Below are 14,924 nucleotides of genomic sequence, written 5' to 3'. Positions count from 1 at the left end.
GAAAAGATAAGGCATTCCTCCTCCCAGTCAGAAACACACCTTGATCTTAATGCTGTCTCAGAAAAATAGAGATCAATTATCAGATTTTCTTCTTCTGTTTTGGTTTGTGTTTCTATGCAGGAGCGACTGCGTAAACTGGGAAATTGACTCCACTCTGTGTCCACCTCCACCGTGTCCTTGCTGTGCCCTTGTCCAGAGAAGCTGAACCTCAAAGCAAACTGCTCCATCTTACATCTGTCTAAGATGTTGCAATAGTTCTTGCAGAAACCTGCAAGTGGTCCTGTGGAACGATTGTCTAAAAATCACAGGTATCTGCACAAAACTTGGGCAGATAATGTTTCACCTGCTTCGATTTAAATGCACACATGTATTAGTCAAGATCTCAGTCTGGGCTCTGATCCCACGGTCTGTTAGATCCACTCATCTGCAAAAGCACAGCAAGGTTTTCAGCGACTATAATAAATACACAGGCCCCTAGACTCTTTATTGCACCTCTTCAGCTGTAGAATTCCCACAGAATTAACCATTCAAACATTACAGACAAAATATAAGATGGGAAATAATTTGGGTTATTTTTGAAAAATTTTATTATACTGTATTCAGAGTCTAATTCTGCCTTACAATAAATGTTCTCAAAGACAGTAATAGGACAGCAATGATTCTCTCAAATTGTCATAGTTATTACTATCTTTTGCTGTTAATGTACAATAACCCTAATGATTCTTTATACCTGCCTGCAGCAGGAAACCAGGCAGTCTACCAGAACAACCTTTCCTATGTATGTTTTTGCTGTGCTGTTTTCAGTTAAAATATTTATGATGTGTTTTTTTTCTTTCTTCCCCATCCATGTACTTATTATTTGTAAGGGGTATATTGCACAGCAAATGGAATCTCTGTACACTTTCACCATATTTTTTGCGGCAGACAAATTACCCAGAGCATATATTTTTTTTTCCTTCTGGCTCCCCTTATTCTGTTAAGTTTCTTTGAAATGGGGTGCCTAGTACTGCTGATGCTGGAATTACTGTTAGCCAGTATCAGCACCGGTGATAAACTCTAGCTAGTGTTTTGGTTAGAGGTCACTTGTAATTAGTAGTCATTGTCCTTTGAATTTAACAATGGAAAAAAAAAACTTTATAGAGACAGATTAGCCTGGCCATCAAAATTACAGCACTTTAGCATTCAGGAGGGAGGATTACATGACACACTATCTCCCAGGCTGATAACAGCAGATAGCTAAGGATTCAAATGCGAGATGCAGAGTCTGTTAAAGAATAAAAGGAGAGAAAGGAGGATTAACTGTCCAGATATTACGTGATACATTACACTGACACTTCTGCACTCCTGTTTAGTGAGTTAGGCCTCATTTTGTACCCACTGAAGACAACATGAGGCACTACTACCAGTTTCTGTGAGAGCAGCTTCCAAACCTGAGGTGCTACCCAGTTCTTCTACACATGTCCCCACCTTCTGCAGATATTTGGCACATGTCTACACGCCTCTTAGCCTTGGGCAAGTGTGTTAATAAAATATTAATACTCAACTTCTTCACAAAGTTGTGCAGTTGACAGCTTTGTGCATAATCGTTTCAGTTGCTGCACGTAAATAAAAGCTTCTATCTCCAACTCAGATCAATTTACAAATCCTGCTTATCATAAGGATTCATGATAAAATACACTTAAACTTTATTCCAGTAATTTTTGCAGAATTACTGTTTATCAGCTTATGTGCAAGTTAAAGTGAAGAAGAAAATGTTTTTAACTCCATCACAAAGGACAGATGAGAATGGGAACTACTGACAAACTCAGTAAATATAGTACAAATTATCCTTGATACAACTCACTTCAAATATATTTTGGGGCACATTTATTTTAGCTACTATGTCAAATTAACTCAATATTAAAAAACAAAACAAACCAAAACAAACAACAAACAAACCACAAACATCCCCAGCCTCTGCTTTAAAACCTAACAGGAAGCAAACACGAACCAGCCAGACACTGGTACTTATCAAATCTGAAAGAAGGGAGTTGTCTGGCTGGATTAAAACGGATGAGGTTTGTTTGAGTGATGACATTTGTCCTACCATCGCTGAGGGGAAGAATTTTGCAGCGCTTTCTTCAGCTTATACTCCTCAGGATGAGAATATTACTCCTACTGCACAAATACACGCGTGTATAAAGATGCACATTTCCACACATCTGAGATACAAAGTACTGAAACTTGCGTTATCTGCAGTGTCCTTCCCAAACCACTGCAAACTTGAATACATTCCCGAGCCGTGCACATCATTTCCCACTTCTGCCAAGGAACAGCTCATTCACTGAAAAGTTGACCATTCTGGGCTGAAAATTTTTTTCAGTAATTTATAAACGCAAGTAATTAACACAGCACGTGTGTGTATGTGTGTCCGTATGGGTCCGTGTATGTGTTATTTATTTTTATTCCAACTAATGCCTCTTTTAAGGCAGACCTGGTTAGCATCAAATAAATTTACCCATAAAATCAAAGCAGGAAAACACAAAGTTACCGCACAATATCCGAATTGTTACAAATGAGCCGAACTTTGAATTCCCTCCACTTAGAGCTGCCCGGGCATGGAGATAAAATTACAATAATTCATAATTTGCCATATCACGGGCTATTGTTTTTGGAAATGTTGGTTACTTGCTAACAAGTAACGTTTTAACTCCGGAGCCAAAAAAAAGGAGAGTCCCCGTTTGTAGCTTGAATACAAACCCAAATCCCAGCAATTCTGCTCCGTTTTGCTAGGGAGCGTGTCCAGGAGCGGGATTTCTTGAACAGAAAATAACCTCTGAAAGGAAAAGTATTTCCAAACGTGTCATGTGGGGTTTTGTTTTTTTCTTTTTTTTTTTTTTTTTCCTCCTCCTACTTAAACGAGAAGGAAAGAAATCCTAGCAGCGGGAAGACTTGTCAGCGCTTAGCCATCCATAAAACTGTTTTTTCCTCGCGCTCCTCCTTTCTCTTGCAGTCCTGGCGTCGGTTTGTCTCATCTCGCTGCTGCCCCGGCCCCGGCCCCGGCCCCCGCCCGCACATCGCCCCGGCGCAGCGGGGCCGGGGCCGCCGGCCGCGGGGACACCGGCCCGGGGCGCCGCCGCCGCTGCCCCGCTGGCCGCACGGGGGGATGCTGCGGCCCGCCGCCGCCCCGGCACCGGCACAGGGAAGGATGCGCAGCAGCCCCGGCGGGAAGTTTGGGGCGGCGGCGGCAGCGGCGGCGGGACTGTCCCCCGTCCCCCCTCTTCCCCCTGCCCGCCTTTCCCGGGACGCGGCCGGGGAGCCCCGGCTCTTACCTGCCACCGGGCTGGGGTCTCGGCGCGCCGCGGGCGGGAGCGGGGCTGCAGCTGCGCGGCGGCGGCGGGGCCAGGGCGCAGCGGCAGCGGCAGCGGCAGCAGCAGCCCCGGCCGGCGTCAGTCAGGCGGGAGCCGCCAGGCTGTATTAGTGCGCCGGGCTGGACCGCGGCCAGCAGCGCCGCTGCCGCTGGCCCGCCCCTGCGCCCCCCCCGCCGCGCCGCGCCGCCCGCGCTGGCACACACACACACACACACACACACACGGGGACACACACACACACGGGGACACACACACACACGGACACACACACACACGGGGACACACACACACACGGACGGACGGACGGACTGACGGACGGACACACACACACGGACGGACACACACGCACACGCACACGGACGGACGGACCGACGGACGGACAGAGCGCGCCCCCACCACAGGCTGCCCGCCCCTCCCCGAGCTCCCCCCCCGCAGGGGCTGAGCTCACCCCCTCCAGCACACGGACGCGGTCACCCCTTCACGGAGCTCACCGCGGCACGGACACACACACCCACGCGCGCAGAACCCACGCTGCGCGCACACACACACACACACCCCCCCTCCACCTCGCCCCCCGTCACACCCGCACCCTCGCCCCCAGCCCAGCGTCCCGCCGTAGAGCAGCCGCCTCAGGCGCCGCCATTTCCCCGCCCCGCGGCTCCCCGCTGAGGGGGCGCCCCGATCCCTGCCCTGCCCCTGCGGCGTGGAGCCCAGGCTGGGCCTGGGGCAGCGGGGGGCGGCGGGGCTTTTGTATGTGACCCCCGGGGCCGAGCCTCTGCCCGGTGCCTTCACAGCCAGCAGCCCTTCGCCTGTGGCCCCTCACACAAGCCTCCGAGCACCCGAGGATGGCCACGGTGGCCAAGCGAGGCGTGGGGCAACATCTCCTCCGTCCTGCACCACTCCGGGTGGTGCTGACCCGGCTTTCGGGCACAGGGGGCAAACGCCAGCTGTGGGGAGGGACTGAGAAGATGTCCCTCTGGGGCGGCTGGACAGCAGCCAGAGAGATTTGGGAGACAGGCTGAGCCTTCCTACACCGGGCTGTGCAGAGGCCACCGGCCCTCCCCAGGCGTGCGCTCGGTTTCTCCGCCTGGACCCCACACCAGGGCTGTCACTGGCGTGGGGCGTCCTCTGAAAATCCCCTTCGCCCGGCATTTGCACCAGCGTGTGGGGCCCCGGCAGGCAGCTGCTGGGCTCCCACTGACTGCAGAGTCAGCGTCTTGAATTGGCTGTCCTGAAAATCTTCCTGGAGATTTCATGAGCCAGGCTTGTAGGACCTCCATTTAGCTTTTAACTGCAATGCAAAAAAAAAAAAAAAAAAAAAAAAAAAAAAGTAAATAGGATTAGTAATACCTGCAGAGGATTTTTGAATGGTCCCATCAGTTTATAGGACTGGTCAGACAGCAAACTGCAGCTGTTATTGGTGAGCAGATGTATTTTCTGCTCTAGATATTACCTGTTAAACCCTCATATTACCTATGAGTAACCATTTCTAGCCACGTAGCATACTGTATTAGCTGTAGTAAGGAGGGGCTTAAAGAGAAGTATCAGGGAAGTTAAGTGGCTTCAAGGGCACTAGGAATGAAAGGTACTCATGAAACTGGGGCTCTGGGCAGCGCTGGGAATAGGTACGGGCTGAACCTGACCCTCATTGCATTGAAGGGTTCCAGTTAAATTGCACTGAGCCTTTTGAGGTCAATCAATAAATATGATTAAAGATACCATCCTGCTGACATTTTCGCCAAAATTTTTTACATTGTAAAACATGACAGAAAAGCTAATGTTGTTTGAGTAGACGTCAAAAAGCCACAATGGAATTACAGCTCCACAGGGCAAATTTATCAGGGCATGTGTGTGTGAGGGTTGTGGTGGAGCAGGGAGATACAAAGTAACGCCCCAAATACCTCTGTCGTTGGCTTTGGCTGGTCTTAAAATACCAGCGGCTTCCCCACTGCTGTCTCCCTTCTCCTACAGGAGACTTCTCGACAGATGAGTGGCAGAAGAGATTCTGTTATTTATAAGTCACTGTAAAGCTTTATAAAGTGCCAATCACACAGTCTAACTCAGCATGACTGGAGATTTTATATCCATAATGCTGTTTATTTTTAACTTACGCACTTAAGACATCCTACTGCGAATGCTATAGACGCGGACAGTTAGGGTGGCTCGGCTGAGGTGTGGTGTGTAGCTTACTGAGGCATGGCTCGAGATCATGAATCTGAGGGCTCTCATACCCAAGTTCTGCTGGGTCTCACTGCATCTATTTCAGGTGTTGAAACCTCCAGTTTCTCATGCCTCTGCTCACAGTTGCTGTTGCCAGCAAAGAGGTGGCGAGAGAAGGTGGATTTGTACTCTTACTTCTCTGGTGCACAGCCTGCTGTGCTATCTCCAGCCCATCTTCATTGGTAGGGTGAATTAAAATGCAATTCTGCTACTGGAGCGATCCCAACTGGTGGGGGATAGCGGCAGAGCCACTGCCTAGATTTATCAGTCATTTCCTAAATCTTTGATAGTAGCTTCAAGTTAAATAGGCATAAATTATTTGTGCAATGACTGCATTGCATTCATAGTTGTGTGGTGCCAATTTTAACTGCACCATTTTGAAAAGTCTAGCTAAAAGAGATCACATGGTATATATATTACTAGAGTTTTGTATAGTACAGATTATACACCAGGGAACACTTTTTTTGCGTACAGTTGTATTTCAGATCATGTGGCATGTGTGCATAGCTGTTTTATTACAATGGCTGAATATATGCTGGCGTTACCTGTGATCTGCTAAACCTATTGAACTATGTATCTTCTCAGGAGCAGGGCTCGTATATCCCACCTCTCCTTTCCCCTGTCTCCACACAGACTTTCAGACCCATCCCTGAGTCCAAATCCTCATCCATGTGGATTTCAAAGCCTGTGTCCTCATTGTAAGGCTCTGCTCTCCCCTCCTCCCGCTGGCGTGACTCATCACCTGTCACTCCTCTGCACCGCCTGGGCTCTGCTAATTCCATTTCTCATTTGCCATTATGCCTCTCGAGTGCCTCATTTCCCATCCTGCCCCTTGTAAGTGCAAACGCCCTCCCTTAGCCTGCACACGGTGTAACTTTCTTTCTCAAAACCCATCCCATAAAACACGGACCAGCCTTCTTTACTCATAAACCAAAACCTGAAATGAGAGTATTCTCCAGTGGGTTTTTTTTGGTCTGTATTTTGTCTTTTTATGCTGGATAGCTCTGTAAAGAAAATAATCAATAAAAGGATATGTATAAAATAGTAAAGACTGGATGTAGCTGTAAAAGGGAAGGAAGGGTTCTAATTTCTTGTAGCACTGAAACTGTGTAAAACACATAGAATAACATGAATTTTCCACTTGGAGGGAACTGCAAGTTCCTAAGAGCTCTAAATACATCGACTCAGTATGTACTGCTCCAGAGCTCCAGTGAAGTATTGGCACTGTCCACCACTGAACAAGAAATAGCTGTTACAACAGCAGTGTCCTGCGCCCCACGAGGGAGATGCCTCTAACGGCTCCAAGTGTGCTGGCGCGGGCACTAGAAGACTTCTAGCTGCAGTATCATGGATTTACTGTGTGAGTTGCATTTTCCTCATGGGCTTTCTCTAGGCAGAGGCACAACAAGCACTTGCTTCTGGCAGCAGATTCTTGGGCACAGCAGCATAGCTGTGCTTCTGCTGCCCGCTTTGCCTGTGCCAGAGCCCTGGAAAGTGAGGGCTGTCCCTGTGTTGCAGGGTGGAGTCGGATGTGCAGGGCAGTAGTGCCGAGAAGGAGACACTGACTATTCAAGCAGCAGCAATCACTATCTCACTCCCTCAGTGGGTGCATGGACAATGAGCCCAAACCCTGCCAGGATGCCTAGCTACACGCCTTTTGCTCCCCTTCCCAGGGTAGGACTGGGCCAGCCCCAACCCCTCACCCTCGGGTTTGGCTGAGTTTGACGTTGCTTGTGCTGTCTAGAAGCTTGGAGCTTTCTCAGTTTACCCTGCTTCTTACTCACAGGCAGTTTGGGTATCTCAGTATCCTAACTATGGTCTGAACAATTTGGACACATCTGTATCAGGTTTAGCAATAAACACTTGAACCATCAGGGAGTCTTCTGTGCTTTTCCAGCACAAGCAGGATAAAACATTTGCTCCGTAAAAACATGTTTCATGCTATTCACATCCATTTCCTGCATGTTTGTGGCTTAAGATGCTAATTCTCAGAAGAAAAACAGGTGGAAAAAGCAGCTGCAATCTTGTGCAACATGTTGGTGAGTGCAGCATTGCAGAGACTGTGCTGGGCAGCTGGGTTCTCTGTTCCCTCACAGCAAAGGCATTAGAATTGCTCATCTCACTACTCTGCTTCAGACTCTGAAAGTGAAGCTATAAATTCAAAGAGGCAGAAGAAGGAGGTAAGCAGGCAGGTTTGGAGATGCGTGCCTAAAGGGAGAGAAGGAAAAAAGGGAATCAGCAGTAGAGTGGACATGTAACAAGGAGCACCTGAGAAGACTGTAAAGCAGTAGTTCAGAAATACTGGGAGACATAGAAGTGAGCAGGCTGAGTGGCTTCATGTACTGCCACCAGAATGTGGATTCTGTCCCCTTTGGGTCAGACAACCAGTAAATGCTAAAATTCATCATTTGGCTTCATGACACTTTTCATCCAGAGTTGAAAGAGGTGTCAAGAAGTGAATGGGCACACTGTAATACAGACAAATGAACTTAAAACATTCTTGCTACCTTTCAATTACCAACCAAAAAAGACTCAGGAGAATATTTCAACTGGTCAGGTTATTATAGTTTTTAGCACTGGAAAGAATAGTTTTCTACCCAGCACTGTAACTGAATGAAAGATTTTTGTTATCGTGTGTATGTAAGTACCTGCTGAAGTAGCTGCACAAGAATGAAGTCATAGTATTTGTGATTAAAGATTCTGGGGGCAAATTCTGCTCTGAGCTACAAGAACATAAATTTTAAGTAATTCCAGTGAAATTTGTCATCATCTTATTATACCAAAACTCCATAGACTCACCACTTTTTTTCCTTTTCTTTGGTCCACATACAAAGACTTGAATCCACCAAAGTTTTAAATGCATTGAGATCCAGCTACCTGTCTTGTTATTTGTGCTGAGTTTATTCTCTGTTGTAGAGAATAAGACTCTGAGATACTCAGATCAATATGACTGTTGGGATGTCTTTTTATTCCAAGAGATGTGGCTTGCTCCCAGACTAGTTGGGGTTAGTTTGCTGTACAAGATCTTCCAGTTGACAGGGTCTACTACTTCCTCCTCAAAACCATGAGACTATGTGGACGAAGAGGACAGAGACAACCTGCTTTTGCACTTGTTCATTTTGCATAACAGTGTTGATGACTTAGTAAACCTTAGAAGGTAAACTCTAGAAGGATTCTGTTTCCATTCTTTTTGGCCAACACTGGCTGAAATGTGTAATAAGAAATGACCTCCCTGCTGTTTGCTTGACCTGGCTGAAATATTTATGTGCCTCATCTTAGATGTCATTGGTTCAAGAACTGCTGTAATCCCCTGCCTTCACTTCACCTTCTGATCTTCACCCCTAAACTTGGAAAGAATCAGATGAACTGTCAGTTGTTTCATCTGAGTCTAGTCTTTATCTTACTATCCTGAACAGTTTTCTTGTTGAGGATTTGCTTGGATGAAAAGAAACAGTATGGAAAAGAAACAGTATGCAAAGATTCATAAACAGTAAGAATGAACTACTGTCCTCTGACTTCACACATACCCAAAGGTCCCACGATTTCCTTGAACTTTGTCATCAAAGCCAATAGCTATGGTTGAGCCAGAGAAAATCTTCTGGAAAAACATAGATTTTGAAATCTTTAGTGATGGAAAATCCATTACAAGCCTCGCTGTGTTGTTCCATGGTTACATTTATCCTTGTCGTTAAAAAACAAATGGCTTTCTCTGCTCTGGAGTTTTCTAGCTTCAGCTTCCAGCAATTTGATCTTATATCTTCATATATGAAGCTAAAACCTCATTATTGCTATATGTCTTTTCCTTTACAACCTGTGCTTACGCTACCTTTTCCTTCACACACTTGAGAATGACCCTTAAGTATCAGGTGATTAAATCATCTTAGGAGTTGCTGGGCTCTCCTTTGAGCCCTTTCCAAATTCTCAACATCTTTTTGAATTGTGAGCAGCAAGAACCCAGGGTTGTCCAGCTCTACCAGACATCAGGGAACATACACGGAGCTCAGCCAACTTTTTTAGCTTTGTTTACTATGTCTGTGTTTCAATCTATAGAGATCACATTAGCATTTTAATACCTTTAGCTCTTGCTGAGATGATGCCCAAGAACTCTTTAGATTCCAGGTTAGACACCCCATCTTCTCATACCTCTGCCTGAAAATGTTCTTCATTCCTGTATGTCAACTTACATTTGAATGAGTGTGCAGAAACATGCACTGTTTTCTTGCACCAGGTTTACAAGCAAATACCGGAATAACTTCCCTATGGAAGACCAGATTAGACAAAAATCTGTCAGAACAGCTGGTCCTTCCTTGGAAATGGGGAGGGATGGAGTGACCTTGAGGTTCTCACCTGCCCTGTTGACAATCTAACTACATTTTCCCCTTGATTTTTTTTCTCTCTCCTTTTCAACAATGCCATAATTTGTGTCATTGGCAAAGTTCTCAGTAACAACTTCATAGTTTGTTCTGCATCATTGTTAAAAACATAGTTAAATACTGCGAGGTCAAAAAATTATCTCTTTGAGCCCTCATTAAAAACTCATCGAGTAGATAAAATTTTCCCCATTTATGGTGACATTTTCAGACCTAGGAACTAGTCAGTTTTTAATCAATTTAGAATAATACAAATTCAATACAGCTTGCATTAGTTTCCTAATTAAAATGTCAGGTAGCATGAAGCTGAAAAGTCTGTAATATCAAATCCATTTCCTTTACCAGCTAAATTTTAAATTCAGTTTTAATTTCACCAGACATTTTTGTTGACTGGTGGTACTTACATTGTCCTCCCTTAATTCTTTAGTGACTATGACCTATGTAAATTGTTCCACTGTTTTACCTGGAATTGGTTTTAGCTCTGAAAGACCTCTAATTACACCACCTATTCCATATATTTCTAAAAATGCTGGCATAACATTAGCTGTCTTCCGCTTTAATGCTCCTAGCCTTCCAAAATCTGTTGAAGCAGCATACATCAGTCAGAGAGCTTCTCAGTGCTCACGTTTAAAATTCTTGAGAGCAAGGTGTCAGGACTTGATGATTTCAAAATGTCTTAAGTTAGGATTTGCTTTTTAACATCATCTTCAGTTATTGTTAAAATATAAAATAAGTTTTTACTTTGTAGTATAAGTAATGTAACATTTAACTTTTTTTTTCCAGATGCTTTTTGAAGTCTTTCCTTTATTCACAGTTCTACCACTTCCACCTAGTACAGATACAAATAATTGTTTGAATTACTTTAATTTCTGGAATGCTTAACTCCTTTCTTACTGTTAATTCTGCTAGCCAGGGGTTTCTCATCCTTTTTTTTTTTTTTATTATATATTTTTTTCTAAAATCTCTATTTCTTTTTTGTCTCCCATGTTTTATAGAATATATTTGTATTCATACCCCTTCTGAGTCCGTCTGTTCTCTGTTAACCAGAATAGCCTTCATTCTCAGTTGGATTGTGGTTTTTAAAGCATCTCTTAGAATGTTTTAAGCAGTTCCTAATTATTATTCCCTTTTCTATTTATTTTCTTTCTTTTCAGCTGATTTAACTGTTTTCAGCATTGTGAGACTGGATTGTTGGGTTTTTTTTTAAATGACCAAGAACTTGCATAGCTGCCTGAACTATCTTTTGGTCACACATCACAAATGCAGTCAAGTCACAATACCTTGCACTTAAGCAATCTCTTTAATTTAGTGACAGATTTCTCTACCAGTCAAGACTGAGTCTTACACATATTCCTTTCAGGTTAGATGCAGAATTTCTAGGGCTAGGGAAGCCATCCTTAGTGAGGAGAACTTTTCAAAACAAATTATTGACCAGACAGGATATTCCTCCTGACCCTTCCTGAAAGTACATGTAGAGATTTTTCACTTGGTCATCTTATCAGTGAAGAAGAGGTATGAAGAAGATCATCATGTTTTGGAAATATTAAGAGTGGGGTCATCTTAATGTGCTAATTTCAGTTCTTAACTGGCTTTTTTTTCATTTGAAATGCAGCTGAAAGTTTCATCTACAGAAGTTTGGTGCAAAAATAGAAACTTTTTTCTTTATAATGTTAAGGGATGGGCATATGGAAGCATTATGTTAGTCACCTGTGAACTGCTTAATAGTTCTCACTATGTTTTATCTTCAAAAAACAGCCATAGTGCAGCAGTGATCCCTAAAAAGCCCTTGCATGTTGTGTTTATTTAGAAGGTATGGTTATTTGGATCCTCACATGCTTATGTGGTTTCTTCATATTCTTGCTGTAGAAAGGGAAAATAACAGTCACAACAACAGGCCAGTTAACACTGTTTTTTTCCCCTTTTTTCATGGACTTGCTACCTCATTAACAAATGTCTCAAAACAGAGACTGTAAAGGTTTGTTTCACTTTCTGAGAAAGCCCATCTTGGAATGTCATTTGAAGCTCTCTTCACTAAATGGTGTCCTCCGACTTCCCTCTTCAGATGAAAACATGAAAAGATGTTCACAATTAGTGTTGATGGCAAACATCTTCTTAATAATGTTTTATTTTAAAATACTCCCATGGTTTAAACAAAGACAGTATATATGTGTTCTGGGGAAGGGAAAAAGACATCTTTATAAACTAGACTATTTAAAACTCGAAATATAATGAGGAGAAAAAAAACCTTAATGATATTTGACAGACAAGAACATTGTACTGATAAGCACAGTTTATTTGTTCAGTGTTGGCATTAAAGCAGGATGCAGTGAGTAGAAGGGAAAATGCCATTTGTATTAGAAAACCCACTGTATTTTAATTAAAACTTGATTTATATGGATCAGATTTATCTGTATTTTCACTATCTGGCAGAAGTAAAAAGAGCCTCATAAACTTATAGTTGCTTCAAGCAATAGGGGTCAAGCAATGCATCATTTTACCATGTGTTTGCTTTAAAACAAGTTGGGGACCGACTGAATATTTTGCCTAGGGGTTCTGAGAAGAAAACCATTGCACTCCAATCCACTCCTTGCAAATACATTAATAGCAGTTGCCTTGGAGATCATGAAGTTATTACGACTCTGTAGGACCAGCAGCAATGGTGTGTTTGGACGTCTTGTGCCTTTGCAAGGGAGATGCATTTGGTAATTTATGCCCTGTCTTAAAGTTGTCTGCAGTTCATGGGAACTACCACCATTTTCAGTAAGTTATAGATCAAGCAGTTATTGAGTAAAGATTGCAAGACTAAGCATGTGATAAATTCACTCCCCTGGGAATCACCTGGCACCAAATACCAGGCCTCACATTTAATCAAGTTATCAGAGAAACTGAGTTACATGAAAATCTGTTTTGCTGAGTATCAGTTCAGTGACTGTTTGTTAGATATCTAAAATGTACATACCTTAAAGAATATTTTTATACCTACAAAGATTTTTTAACCCACTCAATGCCTAAGATGAAATACTTTGAGATAGCGCATTAGTCTTGCCATTAAAAAAAGATATAGGGGGAGAAGAAACTGTTTTCCTATGGAGGAAAATAGATCAACGTTTAAAGATGTGCCATTAAAATATACCTCTAGGTATATCACTTCAGACAAAAAAGTATTTATTCCTTAAGTCATAAAGCAGCTACTCATTTTCTAGAATCTTACCACATTTGCATTACAGGGATGTACAGGGGTGTATACACTGTTGCCTTCTTATGATGTCTCTTCATTTTTTTCCACCTTCCAGTTCATATTCCATAAAAATTTCCTCATTTCTTCCACAGGGACATCTGCCCAACTAAGTGTAAAATGAACATTTTGGTTTTTGTTTTGTGGCTTACGAAGTTTTACTTCCCTTCATCACAAGACTTAAGGGCACCATATTCTACAAACTAACACATTTAGATTCAGTGAAACACTATGTTACTGCACACTAATGTAATAATGAGAAATGTAATTAAAGTCACTACTATAATAACATCTTATCGGAATGCACAATGAAGATAAACTTGCTTATTTCAGAGACAGAGGGCTTATTGCATAGGAAGCAGTTTGTCCTGATGGATTCTTTGATCTACAACTGGTATCTTTGTTAACTGGAGGGGTGGGGAAGGGCTTGGTATATATTGCCACATTTTCCTTCAGCTGCCAAGGGAAGAATAATTAAAAATAAGGGGGGCTTCAGGATCAAAGAAATGGAAAAAGTTACACTGCCTAGTGAACACACTGAGGGAAAAAGTTTTTAAAAAGATCTTCATTAGTAAATATTTAGAAGGCACAGATGCTGAATAAACACCTCATTTAGCTACAGACTTCAGCAGAACAATTACTGTATGAAAAAATCAAAAGACTCAAAAGAAAAATAAAACTAGGTTGGTGGCAAGTATGTAAACTGTGTATAGAAATACCACAACTATGCACAAGGTATCAGGTTTTCTTCATAAAGGGCAAGAAATTACTCTGACTCATCTCTCCATATTTTGTACACAAATGAGACTGGATGGCAACTGAAAGCCTCCGAGACATTTCAGAAGTCAGTCCCTGGGAACTGGGTGAGATAGTTTCAGCATACTGGCCCTTGGCACTGTGTATCTCAAACTGGGACATTCAGCTAGCTCCAGTCTCTTCCAAAGGAGGCACTAACAAGCGCAGGGAAATAAAGAAGAAAAGGAGTGATTTCTTTTTTCTGCTTAAGGCTTGCCAAAGCTAGAGCACAGCATTAATAGTTTATTCCAAATACTTAAACACTCAGTGCATGGGTCCATGTTTGCAGACTCCAAGTGGAAATGACTCAGCATGCAAAAAAGAAAAAGAGCAGGCTGTCCTGTTGTAATTCACATAATTAAAATATTCTGTCTAAATGCATTACATCTCCCCACACACATCAAAGGCTTGTGTTTCCTCAAACTCTCCATTTACATTTAGGGAAGCCAGAGTTCTTAAGCTCTTACTAGAGAGAAAATATGATGTGGTCTGGGCATCTCTGCCTTGGTGTGGATAACAAATCACAACACTGTGTAAAATACCAGGTCCCAGGCAAAGATGCCTTATATTTAATATACACTGCAGCAGTGCCACAACTCAGTTAACCCTTGCTGTACCAAGGAGTGTATGTGTAATTCAGTGTATGTTGGCCTGTATTGACATGTGCCTGCATTAAGGCACCTAGGTCATTTAGTGATCTAGACCACTGGCAGCCCAGCTGTGTTGGAAAACTAGGTTGTAGGTGTTAAGGAATTGGCACACCTTGTAGGTGTTAAGGAAATGTATGCCCTAGCTGCCAGATTTTAAAGGCTTCCTGGGGGTGTGTGATTTTTGGTTTACTTGGTTTCTGAAGGTTGTGTGGGGAAGTCCTGGGAAATGAAGGGCTGCCTAGAAGGGTGACACTTCCGATATGAATGGGGCAAGGGTTTGCTGTACCACTGTTGGTATCCGGAT

At 43.2% G+C, this 14,924-nt stretch overlaps 1 protein-coding gene across 2 annotated transcripts in view; it reads right to left on the bottom strand.

The window, feature by feature from the left end:
* SMAD9 (SMAD family member 9) overlaps nt 1-3,407 on the bottom strand; it is a 43,275-nt gene extending 39,868 nt beyond the window's left edge. For both annotated transcript variants that reach the window (XM_074859803.1, XM_074859804.1), the window contains exon 1: nt 3,312-3,407. The gene's annotated coding sequence lies outside the window, so the exon portion shown is untranslated. The remainder of the gene's footprint in view (nt 1-3,311) is intronic.
* Nucleotides 3,408-14,924: the final 11,517 nt, after the last annotated feature.

Source organism: Strix uralensis, chromosome 2, assembly GCF_047716275.1.
Source record: "Strix uralensis isolate ZFMK-TIS-50842 chromosome 2, bStrUra1, whole genome shotgun sequence".
NCBI lineage: Eukaryota > Metazoa > Chordata > Aves > Strigiformes > Strigidae > Strix > Strix uralensis.
This window is presented reverse-complemented; position numbering and strand designations above follow the sequence as displayed.